Here is a 14,890-nt window from a genome sequence, read left to right on the forward strand (position 1 = left end):
ATGAATACATTTTGATTTACCGAGAGAACTATAGCTGTCAAATTCCACCAGAATATCATCTCATTCTTTTCCAAATCACAGTGCCGATGGGAGAAAACAAATTATGGAGTCATAGAAGGCCAGAACAAGAAAGACATTTTAGAGATCATCTGGCCCAACCGTGTCACGTTACAGACAAGAATATTAGCCTCCAAGAGGAGGAAGTACGTCTTCCAGGTCACGGAGAAATCTCGGAGTGTGTGTGTGGTGAGGACCAGTGCCACTTGGGAGGCCTGAGATTATGTCCTCATAGAGCCCTGATTTATCAGCCCTGGACAAAGTGTGTCCCAGCCCTGACTCTCCATCTCTCCCTTATCAACATCACCAAGACTTCCCATAAGCGTCTTGTCATGGCTCCAAGATGTCTTCTTATCATGGTTTAATTACATTTACTCTACATTCTTCCTGCTTTCTTCAGAGATGCCACCTCATCCTCATAAACATATGATACTGAAGTCTTAAGGCAGAATGAGCAGTCTTAGTGCATTAATGAGTCAGCTGTTAGTGTTTACTACTATCAATTGCTGACTGAATCCTATTTCCAGATTCCAGAGTTCAGTCTCTGCTGAACCCATCATTTTTATTCTTTAATGCATGTGCTGTAAACATCATCAGCCAGCAGGGCAATGGTCTGGAACAGTGAGCAAGGGATTGAGAGGAAATAAAGGATATGCTCCAAAAGCTACTGCAGGCACATTCCTTGCCCTAAAAAATTGCTTAAACCTACAAAATGTAAAGCCAGCTTGCACTGAATGTGGCTGCCTTGCCATCTGGAAACACTTCTGGGAAAAGGTGGGGTAGGTATTATGGTTCTCCAGAGAAACAGAACCAACAGAAGATATATATAACAGATAGGTAGGTAGTTAGATACATCGATCTATATATAGGAATATATATAGAGAGAGGATTAATTGATTGACTGACAGAGAGAGAGATTTATTGTCAAGCAGAGTATGCTGTATTGATTACCAACCTCAGGAAAGGACTCCACACACTTATGCCCATTGCATCTTGGTATTGGAGTGACCAAGGAAGACACTACGCAGTCAAGCACTAGATAGAACAAGTCTTTACTCACATAGAGAAGGGGCAGAGCAGGATTAGCTCCAATAGTATGCCGTGGTCCTCACGGCTGGCGGGTCCACGTCCACCATGGCCAATGCAAGGCAATTGGCCTATGAACCCCCAAGCTCCTGAGCACCCCTCCCCAGCAGCAATAGAAGGACCCTGACTGGGTCTGAAATACCGAAAGCTGGGGTTGTGCCTGAGGGCCGCTGACATACCTGCTTAAACAGAACAAAGGGACAACTCATGTGGGAAAAATATTCCCACACTAGGTGATAACCTGCACAGGCTCTATGGGTTCTTTATCTCTAAGGCCCAAGGCCCATTCTTATTCCGCCAGATTGGGGTGAAAATACTGTGCACGTGACACTGTCTTTGCCAACATTTATTTTAAGGAACTCGCTCACGTGACTGTTGGGGACTTCTAAGTCCAAAATCAGTGGCTAGAAAGTCAGGTGAGAGTTGATGCCGTGACTTGAGTCCAAAAGCTGCAGGACAGGGCAGTTGGCAGGCTGGACACTCAGCAGGGTTTTTATGTCTTGAGGCAGAGTTCCTTCCTCAGGAAACCTCAGTCTTTACTCTTAAGGCCTTGAACTGACTGGATGAGGCCCATGCACATTATGGAAGGTCATCTGCATTGCTTACAGTCTACTGATTAGTCACGTCTTAGAAATACCTTCACAGCAACATCTGCATCACTGTTTGATCAAACAGCTGGGCATCATACTCTAGCAAACTTGATTTTTTTTAATGCATTGATTACCTTCCTTATGCCCTGAATCACTGGTTCCTCTCTGGAAGAGTATCACTAATTCTTCATTATCCTCTCACTGTGCCATTTCCCTGGGGGAAAATGTTCAGAGGGTCTCCACTACCACTATAGTTACATACAAACTCCTTATTCTGACACATAAAACCTATGACCTGGCCACACACATCACCCGCCATCACTCACCCCCATGCAGGCAGCCAACCTGTACCCCTGGCTCTTCCAGGCTCTGGTACTTGCTCCCTAGGCTGCCCCCAGCCCTGCCCATCAAAATCCTACTGCCTGAGAAAGGTCAGCTCAAAGACCAAATCCATTCAAAAATCTTATTTGTTGCTCAATTGAAAAAATCTCCCTCTTCTATGTTTTCAAAATATAGGTCCTGTTTTTTCTTTCTTTTTTTTTTTGGCCATGTGGCATATGGGAGTTTAGTTCCCCGACCAGGGATGGAACCACGCCCCCTGCAGTGGAAGCGTGGAGCCTTAACCACTGGACCACAAGGGAGGTCCCCCAGAATAGGTACTTTAAAACTTTTATTTTTAATGTTCTGCCTTCTACAGAGACCTTTCAAATTCACTATAACCCTTTGGAATGTAAGCATCCTGAGGACAAGGATGACCTTGACATCCTCACAGAACAGGCGTTCAGAGACCCAAATAATTTCGGAGTCTGAGAGATAAGGGAGTAGAACAATGTTCTCAAGGTTACCGAGCAGCATGAGAATAATCTTTACTTTGAGGTGAAAAAAGCAAAGTCCTGCTGTAACTACCTGGCCCCTCCCTCCTCCGGAACACTGCCCTCTGAGGCCACTTCAGCCCCACCTGTACACTCCAGCTGCCCCGACCATGGTCTTGGAGGAAGGAGTGTAAGGCGTACGAGATCAATTCCTCTAATCGCTGACCCTGCTCTCACTTCAGACTCCCACTGTGCTTCCCCAGGACTGAGACCCACTCAGTCCACCAGACCTTAAAGGACTAGACTCCTGCCCACGTCCATCCTCTCATAACTAACCAAGAGTTACCCAAGGCTGCAGCTGTGGTTAAGGAGAGGAGCGTGGGCTGAGTCTAAAGACCTGGGTGTGAGTCCTGAATGTTCCACTCACCAGCTTGGTTAGTTATGTAACTTCCCCCAGCACCTCTTCCCCATCTGCAGAGTGAGCATTATTGATACAGTGCAATGCGCAGGGCACAGGGTTTGGTGAGAAATAGATGAGATGCAGCTCATGAAAATGCTCTGCAACATTTGCTACAGATCTCAGTTATTCCCTTGATTGGGGGTCATCACAGCCCCTCTGCCCCGGAAACACTTTGGATCAGGGACTTAGCCCAATTTACCACCCTTTCATGTGGGGTCATGTGGGAGGACAGAGGGAAGGAAAAATGCTCACTGAATTGAGAAGACCTCTTAAGACAGAAGAGCGAGAGGGGCAGCTCCCTATAATCAATGAATCAGTTTATTATAGGGTAACTTACTCAGAGGGTGGGATTGGGTTGGGAGGTGGGGGGGAAGAAAATGATCTGGAAGAATGTGGCATTTGCAGCTGCATTCTGCACCGCCAAGGGGCCATTGGGACAATTTTATAGTTAACCTAGGGTATGGGGGGGCGGGGGTAGGTGCTTAGAAACAGGAAGTACATTCTTAAGTCAAGATTCATGAATGGGTAACTAGTTTCATGGGCACTGGGAATAGTCACCAAAGCTTTTCATCATTGTTTGGGGACTAACTCAGCATACAGGTTACCTGGTCCTAATGACTATTAAATAATACCTATTAATTACAAAGCCCTTGATGACAGAGAAGTGATTTACTGCACAGTATAGTCCTGGGTAGGGTCAGCAGAAGGACAGGCGAAACAGTAAGGGCCCAAGATCGTGTCAGTTATGCGCATTCCACCCCTAACAACTTGATGGCCCCTACAGTCTTATCTGACATTCTTCCATGTAGACCCAAGAGCCGGATATAAAGATTAAGATCTTTATGTCAACTGATGTAAGTGTAAGAAATTCGAACACAATTTTCTCATGTTTCTTATGGCAATAACTTTGAAGTTGTTTTTGAAATAGAACATTCTCTAAGAATGTTTAGGTCCTCTATTTGCTGCCCCTTCCCACATGGTGGGGTCAGCCTGCTGGTCAACCAGCATGGTCTTCATCCAGCTTCCATGTCTTAAGGCATGGCTTTTATTGACTAGATCAAGCTGGGCCCCGATTCCTGACCACCCTGGCTTAGCTGATACTCTCTTCTAGAAATGACAAGGTAGGAGAAAAGGTCAGCAAGTGGCAGGGTCTAGTCATCTGAGGGCACATGCAGGTGGCAGACCAGCCAGGTGAGACGGGAGCCCATAGCTCAGCCTTGGAGGGGCTCTAGTTGAGTGAGTGGCACCGTCCTCCTTTAGGTGAAACCAGAGAGTTGGTACCCATCTTCTGTGCTGGACAGCACCACCGCCGATCCAATAAGAAAGGGATGCTCCACCACTCCGTCCTCCACTCCTCCCTCCTTTCTTATTCCTGGAGCGTTTCAGAAGATGCGACACTGGCTCCTCTGTGGCCTGGCCTCACTGCCTTTATACGGTCCACCAATCCCTTCATCCCTCTGGCCTTAACTGCTCTTACCCCTCCATGCCCATTCTGAAAGGGATTCCACCAGCCTTCCTCCAGGAAACCTGTTATGATTCCTTAAGACTAGGGAAGGATTCTGTCTCTAGCTCTCGTGGTACCCTTTGCACATTTCTAATGCAGCATTTATTGTAATGCACCACAGTTGTTTGTTTACTTATTTGTACCCAATAAATTAGGAGCATCTGGATTAAAAAAAAAATTCTGTTATATTGAGAGATGGAAGTGTCCGCCCAAAGTGGGCTCAGAGGATATAAGAAATTCTGAGTTAACAAAGGGACAAGATGGGTGGGTGACAATAATGATCTAGACGAACAAACTTCCTAACAATTGCGTATCACTTGGGTGCTTGCAGATGCTGGGAGTATAGGGAAACTCCTGCCGTTTGTGTGGGCCTTGGTTCCGTGTGGGTAGGCATGCATCAGCAAGGCAAAATGCCAGAGCTTAGCCTGGGAACTCTGACTTAGAAATAAATTATATAGATAGTCATCGCTTTCTTATATTCCCCTCCCTTTCCTATCATGCTGTAACGTATCATTTATGAGCTTTGCAATGAATCACAACAAGAAAGAAAATAGTGATCCTTTTCAGTTTGCCTCTAAGATTGCATAGAAATTTGTTATGCAATAAAAAGAGCACTAACATTCTCTGAAAATGTTCCCCTAGAACATACCTTCTAGGGCTTTCCAAATAGCTCAGAAGAAGGGTTTCAAAACTTTTCCTGTAAAGAACAGCTTGAGTCTAGCACTTCTCAGAAGAAATGCCAGTCTCAGTTTTTCTCGGCTTAATTTCATTTCAAGAATAGTACATTTTCTTCTTCCTCCAATTAAGCTCCACTGCCTAGTCCCAGGAAGAAAAGGAGTCATGGTAAAGCAGCCACAGTTAATAGATGAAGAAAGGAAGAGCAAAGCAATGAGACTGACAACAAAAATACATTTGGGAGGATGGACAAAACCAGAAATTCATTATTTAAAAACACTAATAAAATAGCTAAAGCTTTGAAAAGATTGGTGAGAGAGATAACTAGCTAATAACAGGAATGAAGAGACTGCCTTTAACTACAAATGAATATTCAATACCCAAAACAAGAAAATACTATGAACAATTTTTTCCCAGTGAATTAGAAAAGTTAGATAAAACAAACCATTTTCTAGATGAATATGTTAGCAAACTGACTCAAAGGGGAAAAAAAGCACAGACTCCCTGCTGTAGTCTAAATGTTTACGTCCCCTCAAACTCATATATTGAAATCCTAACCCTTAAAGGTGATGGTACTAGTAGGTGGGGACTTTGGGGGATGCTTAAGCCATGGGAGTGGAGCCCTCATGAATTACATTAGTGCCCTATGAAAGCAAGATCTCTAGCCCCTGGCACCATGTGAGGACACGGAAAGAAAGTGCCGTGTCCTCTGTTCTGTCCTCTGTAAAGCCCTCTGTTGTTTATAAGCTACCCAGTCTGTGGCATTTTGTTACAGCAACTCAAACTGACTAAGACAACTCCAAATAGACTTTAAAATATTAAAGACGATCAAGAATATAAAAATCTGCCCATGGGATCAGGGGAAAAGTGATGAAACAGTTTTACAAATGAGATCTACCAACAATTGAAGGAACAGATCCCTGTCATGTAGGAATTTTACCATAAAATAGAAAAAGAGGAAGAATTGTCCACCCCAAAACACATATTACATGACCAGTATTACTCCAAGGTTAGAATGATTTAAAGAATGAAAATAACAACACTAATCTCACTCACAAACACTGATAAAATCCTGATAAAATCCTCCTTAATAAAATATTAGCAAAGAAGATTCAGTAATTAGAAAACAACAAAAATTATGACTCAAATGGGTAACTGGTTTTATCCCAAGAATATGAGTTAAGTTTAGAAAAACCTATTGTTTTTTAAATCTATATTTTATCTATTATCACATTAGCTGAATAAAAGAGAAAAACAAAATCATCTCAGTAGATGGAGAAAAACTTTTTTTTAATTTATGATTTTAAAAACATAGCATATTTGTTTGCAAAATTAGAAGGAAATTTCCTCAACTTAATAAAAATTTTAACACAACAAAAGATTGTACTTAATATAGAAAATAGAATAAGAAAAACATTTGATAAAATTAACACCATTAAAAATTAAAAACACAAATTCACAGATATAGAGAACAAACTAGTGGTTACCAGTGGGGAGAGGGAAGCGGGGAGGGGCAAGAGAGAAGTAGAGGATTAAAAGGTACAAACTATTAGGTATAAAATAAGTTACAAGGATATATCATACAACACAGGGAATATAGCCAATATTGTATAATAACTATGAATGGAGTATAACCTTTAAAAGTTGTGAATCACCATATCGTACACCTGTAACTTATATAATATTGTACGGAAACTATACTTCAATTAAAAAAAATTAAAAACAAATGCCATGCACATATATTTGGAGAAAACTGTAATTCGAAAAGATATACAGACCCCAGTGTTCACTGCAGCACAGTTTACAATAGCCAAGACATGGAAACAACCTGTGTCCATCAACAGATGAATGGATAAAGAAGATGTGGTGTATATATATATATATATATATATATATATATACACACACACACACACACAATGAAATACTACTCAGCCACAAAAAAGAATGAAATGCCATTTGCAGCAACATGGATGCAACTAGAGATTATCATATTAAGTGAAGTAAGTCAAAAAAAGGAAGACAAATACCATATGCTATCACTGATATGTGGAATCTAAAATATGACACAAATGAACTTATCTATGAAACAGAAGCAGACTCACAGACATAGAGAACAGACTTGCGGTTGCCAAGGAGGAGGGTGGGTGGGGGAGAAATGGATTGGGAGGTTGGGGTTAGCAGATGCAAACTATTATATAGAGAATGGATAAACAACAAGGTCCTACCGTAGAGCACAGGGAACTATATTCAATATCCTGTGATAAACCACAATGGAAAAGAATATGAAAAAGAGTGTGTGTATATATATATATATATATATATATATATATACACACACATATATATATAACTGAATCACTTTGCTGTACAGCAGAAATTAACACAACATTGTAAATCAACTATAATTCAGTAAATTAAAAAAAACAACAAAACAAAAGTGCTGTGCAAACTAGGAATAAAAAGGCACTTCCTTAACCTGGTAAAATTTGTAAAACTATAGCAAATATCCTATTTAATGGTGAAATATTAGTTTTAAATAATTTAAAAATTATTTTAAAGGAAGAAATAAAACAATCATTCACAGATAGTGTTCATTATCTAAATCAAACTTAAGAAAACTCAAGAGAAAAACAGACCAATTATTAGAATTACAAATTGAGGTCAGAATAAGACAAATATATATAAATAGATTGCATTCCTACACACAAAAATAACATATGCATACAATTTTAAAGCATATTGTATATGATAGCAACAAAATGTAAGGTACTAGAAGTAAATCTAATGAAAATGTGCATATCTTTATGAAGGAAATTATAAACATTTATTGAAAGACATTAAAGAAGTTCTATGTCAGTGGAGATATATCCCCTTCAAGGATAAGAGTGAATATGATAAGGTTGTTAATCTCCCCCAAATAAGCTATAAAGCTTCAGTTATAATCCCAACAGTATTGTTCATGGACTTTGACAACTTTGTCTTAAAATTTATGTAGAAGAGCAAAGAACCAAGAACAGACATGACAATTCTGAAGAACTTCAAGGTGGGTGAAGACCCTCATCCTGGCAGCTATGAAGATCTCCCTAAAGCTTGAAGAATGAAGCAACCTGGTACAGGGAAGGGCCAAAGAAACCTACGAACAGATGGGAAACTCAGGCATTGGCATATTCATAGACAAAAACCTGACACAGGACAGAAGTGGCTTTGGAAATCAGAAAGGAAAGGACAGAATAGTCCAGTGTTTTTCACATTTTGTTTTACCAATTACCCACAGTGAGAAATGCATTTAACACTGCAACCCAAACCATACAGTCATGTAGGTAAATATATACATAAAACGAAAACAGAAGAGTCAAGGAAAATAGTTACAATTACTATGTGCAATGCATTCTGGTATTTTTCTATTCAGCCCTGTTTTATTTAAAACACACACACATACACAATTGTTGCAACCCATACAGTTGATTCCATAAGCGCTACAGAGTCGTAACCTTCAATTTGAAAAACTGCACTGTGCAACAAGGTTCTTGATAGAGAGTTCTGCGCAGTGGGCATGCTAGTATGGTTCCCCAGGGGTTAGAGAGGGAGTTGATTTGTAGCGTTTGCCCATAACTGTGGTATAAAAATTCCTGCTGTGGCCCATATGAGCTAGCAATGTGTTTAACAACCAGCTAACGCGATGCCTGAGAATTAATAATGAACCTTCATGAGCTGGTACGAGGTAGCTGCAGCACGCTGCTGATTCTAGGATAACTGGTTACCCATGTGAAAGAAATAAATAATCAGACCTGTACACCACACCATATATGAACATTAATTTCAGGTGAACTAAATACCTGACACATGAAGAACAAAGATGTGAATGCGAAATGTGAAAAGCAAAAGTTAGAAAAGTGCAAAACAAAAAACAGTAGTATGTCTTTTTAACTCCTGGGTAGGAAAGGATTCTTAAATGTTATGAAAATCGCAAGCCACAAAGGGAAACTTGATACATCTGATTACATTTAGAATAGACATTCCTGAGCATTAAAATTCATCACTTAAAAAGTGAAAAAACAAGCCACAGCCCAGGATACAACATTTGCAACTCATATACATTCAGAATTTTATAGGAATTCTTATAAATCAATAAGAAAAAAAACCTATAGAAAAATACACAAAGACACGTGCAAATAATTTACAGCAGAGATGATCTAAATGGCAGAAGAAAAAGGAAGAGAGGGAAAGAGGAATGGAGGGAAGAAGAAAGAAAAAGAAAAGCTCAACACCATTGTAAAGCAATTATACTCCAATAAACGTGTTAAAAAAAATTCTCACTTGGGTTAGATGTATCAGCTGGGTTCAGACTGGAAAACAACATTCACACCCAGTCTTTCAATTCAGAGGAAATTTAATTCAGAGACTTTGGAAACCCAAAAGTCGAGGCAACCAAGAGATATAACTGCAGGAACCCCTAGGCTGGGAAGGAAAGAGAAGACATGGTGTTTTCGGAATCCAGGACCTGGGGCTGCCCAGCAGGCCCTGAGTGGAGAAGGGGCCATCCAGCTGAGCCATGGCAGGAGCTGGCCAAGGTGAGCTGGGGCCATGGAGACCCCATTGGGGGCAGAGTGGATGGGGAAAAAGACCTTGGCTTCTCCCGTTTAACCTTCCACCAGTGCTTCACATTAGCTGAATGAAAATGGAAGCCAGCAGGCAAGGGACGCTGGGAACTGTCCTTTTAGAGACGGGCTCCCTCCAGGATAGGAGAAAGGAAAGATCTGAGAGAAAACTTATAAGTGCCCAACACATCAGGGGATGCACTGAGACCACTCCGTATCCATCAGATCTGGAATATTTCTAAAGTCAAACAATAAAAAGCATTTTAAGGATATGACTGTATGAGAAATCTAATACACTGGTAGTGAACGAGGAAACTGACACAACAAGTTTGAAAATAGAGGTTTTTTTCTCTAGTAAAATGGAAGGTACACACATCTGTGACCTAAAAATTCTACTCCTAGATAAAAATTCCAGAGAAAATTCTCACATGTATGTACAAGGTAACATGTACAAGAATATTAACCATTTGGGGATGGTTTAGAAAGTGGAAATAATTTCAATGTCCATCAATAGGATAATTAATTTTCTAATGTTATATATTCATATAATAATGGAATACTAAACCACAGTTAAAATGAAGGAACTAGTGCCACATGTTTAACATGGATTTATCCCTCAAACAATGCCATTAAAACAAAGCAAGGAGCAGAAGACCATATACAATATCATTCATATAAAGTTTAAAAACATAAAAGACAATTCTGTATTTTGCATGAGGTTATTGCTTAGGACCACATACAGAGGATAAAGTATAAGAAACATGCAAGAGAAAGGTAAACACAAAATGCAGGATAATGGTAACCCTGGGAGTGATCTCGAGGAAAATGGCATCATGGAAGGGTCCCTAGGAGGCTTCATCAATATATAAGTGCTTTGCTCCTCAGGTTAGGTGGGCAATACTTGCCTGTTCCTGACAGTTTCTCTCCACCTTTTTATATGTCTGAAATATTTGATTTTTATTAAAAAGATATGGAAGGACTGGCATCAAATTACTTTATTACTCACCTATATATATCAGTCCTCATATTGGTCAAAACTCTGAAATGTGTTTATAAGAATTCATAACACAAAGCTGGTGTGAGAAATAGAAATGGTTGGTAAATTGCCCATTAATTACTCCCTATGTTTTTGGACTTACAAAGAACTTGTGATCTTTCCTCCAAAAAACTAAGCTCCTTCGTTCCATCAAGTATATAAAAACCCAGAACATTTGGAGATAGTATTAGTGGCTAATATGTATTCAGTACGTCCTCTGCTTCAGGCACCTATCATCCCCACTGTATGTATGAGAAAAACAGAGCACCAAGAGACGAAGTCGATTTCCCAAAGCCACCTAGCGAATCGGGGATAGGGCCGTTTCCACACTCACTCTTCTGCCCCACCCAGGTCAGCCCTTGTTTTTCTGTCTTACCTCGGAGTAATTTTTAAACCAGGGTAGATGAAATAAGGGTGCTTCTGGCAATGTCTAGACCTGACCATAACGTGGAGCTTTCTAATGTCACGGAATAGAAAACAAAATCCAGAGAGCTCTCTGGGGAGAAGCGAACACGCCCTATTGGCACCCCTGGTTCTGAGGCCATGCGACAGCTCCCACCAGCGTGTGACTTTGGGCAAGTTAATCAAACCAACTGCATTCCAGTCCCGGTTCTACCACTTTCTGACCCCTCACTTAGCTTCTTTAAGCCTCATCCAGAAAACAGAGTATTTAATACCTTCCCCGTTGAGTTGGTCTGAGGGTGCTAAGTGAAAGCACGTCGGAAGTTCTTGCACCCTGCCTGCCCCGTAACCTAGATGGTTACCCACGGGACAGAGCCAACAGTGCCCATCCCTTCCCAACTCCACATTCAGTCACCTCACGTTGACATTGGCCATAGTGAGACAGGCTGGGACCTGGGACCCTTTGCTGCAGTGCTTGCAGCTGGGCAAACATCTCCCCAAGCAACAAAATACACAGAAACTCTAAGGGACTAAAAACAACTGTGTGCATGTGCGGTTGAGGCACATTATGGACAACAAGATACAAAAAGACCAAAAAAAAAAAAATCAACTGCCACTTCTGAAGAGCCAGGAACAATAGCAGGACACTGCGCAGGCCCCCTGCACACAGCACCACCAAAGAAGCGGGTAAAGCATCTAAGCCACTCCTCCGGCCAGACCCCTGGACACAGCCCTACCCTCGCCCCATAGAAGGAAGCAGCTCAGCCCCTGCCTCGGGGCTCAAGCCAGCGAAACTGTGGCTTGTTCTCGCTCCCTGCTGCTGCAGCAGGAACCCCAGTAAAACTTTGCCTGAATTTCTTGTCTGGCCTCTTATCAATTTCTACTGATTAAGGAGGCTGAGAATCCTGGTCGGTAACAGCAGCAAAAGGACTTAAACCACAAAAATGGACAAATTCTACAAATCAGGGCTTTATGTATTTATTTTTCTAAGAGCTGGTTGTTAAACGTTTTACCAGCAACCCCTGCAGCACTGTTGGAATTGGTTTGTCAACTATATAAATATTAGCTATTATTGTTTAAGATTTCATGACCAAGAGGACAAAATGGAGAATGTTTAGGGGCGAAAACAGCTCCCACAAGAACATGGTCCTCCATCTCACAGAACATCTGTGCAGTACACACAGGTAAGGCCTTCCTCTGTGCCCAAGCCGGGATGGTGGGGTGCCAGGGAAACAGCAGTTTTTCCACAGCTGGTCCAGCACAAAGGGGCTGAGCTCCACGGCTTCATTACTGAGTGAGCAGGTGGTATCTTCCCGTTTTACTTTCTAATCTGACCAGCATTGTGCTTTTCCTGAAACCCCAGTAAGTACCGGGAACCCTGTATTTGGTTGCCTTTGCCACTTCCTAACTGGGTGAGGGAGAATGCCCCTTCTTCTAATGGTTTACTGCACAGAACTCTCATCTCACTGCAGGTTTAGAACAATTAATTCAAGATTTTAAAATATGAAAGTATATATATTAAAATACACCAGACAATATGTGAAAGGCAATGAGGAAAATCTAGATGTATAATGATTCCTGTGAATTTTTTTCTCTAAACTGTGCAAGAATGTGGCTATCCTGAGAATTGCCTTGTGACAATTCTTATATTAGTAAAATATTAACTTGCTCAGAAAGTGAGAAATCCTCAGCATAACAAACACCTGAATGTATTTTACTAAGAATTTCAGTAGCTTCTCCCTTAGACATGTTTACAAGCCAGAGTTATTTGTACCAAACACAAATAACTGCGTTTCTCAGCATGTTCGAAATGAGAGGAAATAAGAATTGTAATGAAGTCAACACAGGCCACCTCAGCAAACACTACAATAAAAACACTTCCCTCACTATTCTGATCACCACTGGTTGAGATGATGGCTAATTAGAAAATCCTGAGTCAGAACATAAGCTCTTCAAATTCGAGGAAGAGAGTTGCCAGCATCATTTTCAGATCTACCTCCAAGTGTCCAGTTGCTAAGAGACATATGGACAAAATGTACTGTAACGTGGAAATGGTTGTTCCTCCCAAAGAGCCAAGCTTACACAAAGCCTGTGTGGTTTGTATTTGCCTCCACGGCTACAGTGATGATTTGCATTAATGAATGTGTTTGCCATTGTACCAGAATTAAAGATGTCTCATCATGGCCCTATTTGTCATTAGCTGCCTGCCTCTCAGACCTGTCCCTTCCAGAATGTTCTCCCCACGCTATCACCAGAGTTCTCTTCCTAGAATGTTAGTCATTCATTTATCAACTTCACAGCTGCCTTCTGCGCTGTTATTTAGTTTACCCTCTTAATTGAAATTGATTTATACCCAAGCTTATTCTTGCCCTAAGCACTCCATATGATTTGCTGTCACACAATGGAAGAAAATATTCGTGAAACATCTGAAAAAGGACTTGTATCTAGATGTATAAAGAATGCTTCCAATTTAATAACAATAAGAAAAACAATCCAATTAAAAATGGGCAAGGGCTTCCCTGGTGGCGCAGTGGTTGAGAATCTGCCTGCCGATGCAAGGGACACGGGTTTGAGCCCTGGTCTGGGAAGATCTCACATGCCGCGGAGCAACTAAGCCCGTGAGCCACAACTACTGAGCCTGCGCGTCTGGAGCCTGTGCTCCGCAACAGGAGAGGCCACGATAGCGAGAGGCCCGCGCACCGCGATGAAGAGTGGCACCCGCTTGCCCCAACTGGAGAAAGCCCTCACACAGAAACAAAGACCCAACACAGTCAAAAATAAATAAATAAACAAACCAATGAACCGGCATTAAAAAAAAAAAAGGCAAAAGATTAAAACCCTACAAAAGACAATATACCAGTGGCCAATAAGCATATGATAACAAGTTCAACGTCAACAGACATCAGACAAATGCAAATTAAAATCACAATAAGATACCACTACACACTAACTTTTAGAAGATTAATAATTCAAGGTTGTTGACGATGTGGAAGGTTGAAATTCTGATACAGTGCTTGCTGGTAGGAGTGTAAAATGGTACAACCAATTTGGCAAAAAAAAACAACCTGCTATTTTCTTAAAAGTTTGAAACTGTACATTCAAAAGCATGATTATCTAACTAGTATATGTCTCAGCATTAGATCTAGAAATATACACAGAATAAAATAGGGTTTAAAAAAAAGTTAAATGTACAGTTACCACATGACTCAGCAATTTCATTTGCAGGTATCTATCCAAGAGAAATGAAAAAATACGTCTACAGAAAGACCTGGGCATGAATGTTCTGCAGACAATAGAAGCTTCTCTCGGGGTGACACCCTTCCTAAGAGCTGAGCACTTGCTGGAGGGCCGGGGGCAGTGGCCTGAAGTCCCCTCGGCTTGCTCTCCGGGTGTGGAACCCGTGCCGCATTACCAGGGCCCCGAGCTCAGTGTGCTGCCCCCCAGGATGGAGCCTCCATTCCATGAGTGCGGACCCGGCAGCAGAAGAGAACTTTAACCAGGAGAGAAAACATGTTTTTTGTATTTCAGATAGGTGACTCTGGCATTCTGGCAGACAGAGAGAACAGACTTGGGATTGCCAAGGGGGAGGGAGGGTGTGGGAGGGAAGGATAAACAACTGTAGAGCACAGGGAACTATATTCAATATCCTGGGATAAACCATAATGGA

The 14,890-nt window shown here is 41.3% G+C and overlaps 1 protein-coding gene across 1 annotated transcript in view; it reads right to left on the reverse strand.

Annotated features, from left to right (window-relative positions):
• The window catches only part of MRAP2 (melanocortin 2 receptor accessory protein 2), a 102,644-nt gene that overhangs the window by 87,144 nt on the left and 610 nt on the right, over positions 1-14,890 (reverse strand). The gene's annotated exons all lie outside the window — the stretch shown is intronic.

This window comes from Orcinus orca, chromosome 12 (assembly GCF_937001465.1).
Source record: "Orcinus orca chromosome 12, mOrcOrc1.1, whole genome shotgun sequence".
Lineage (NCBI taxonomy): Eukaryota > Metazoa > Chordata > Mammalia > Artiodactyla > Delphinidae > Orcinus > Orcinus orca.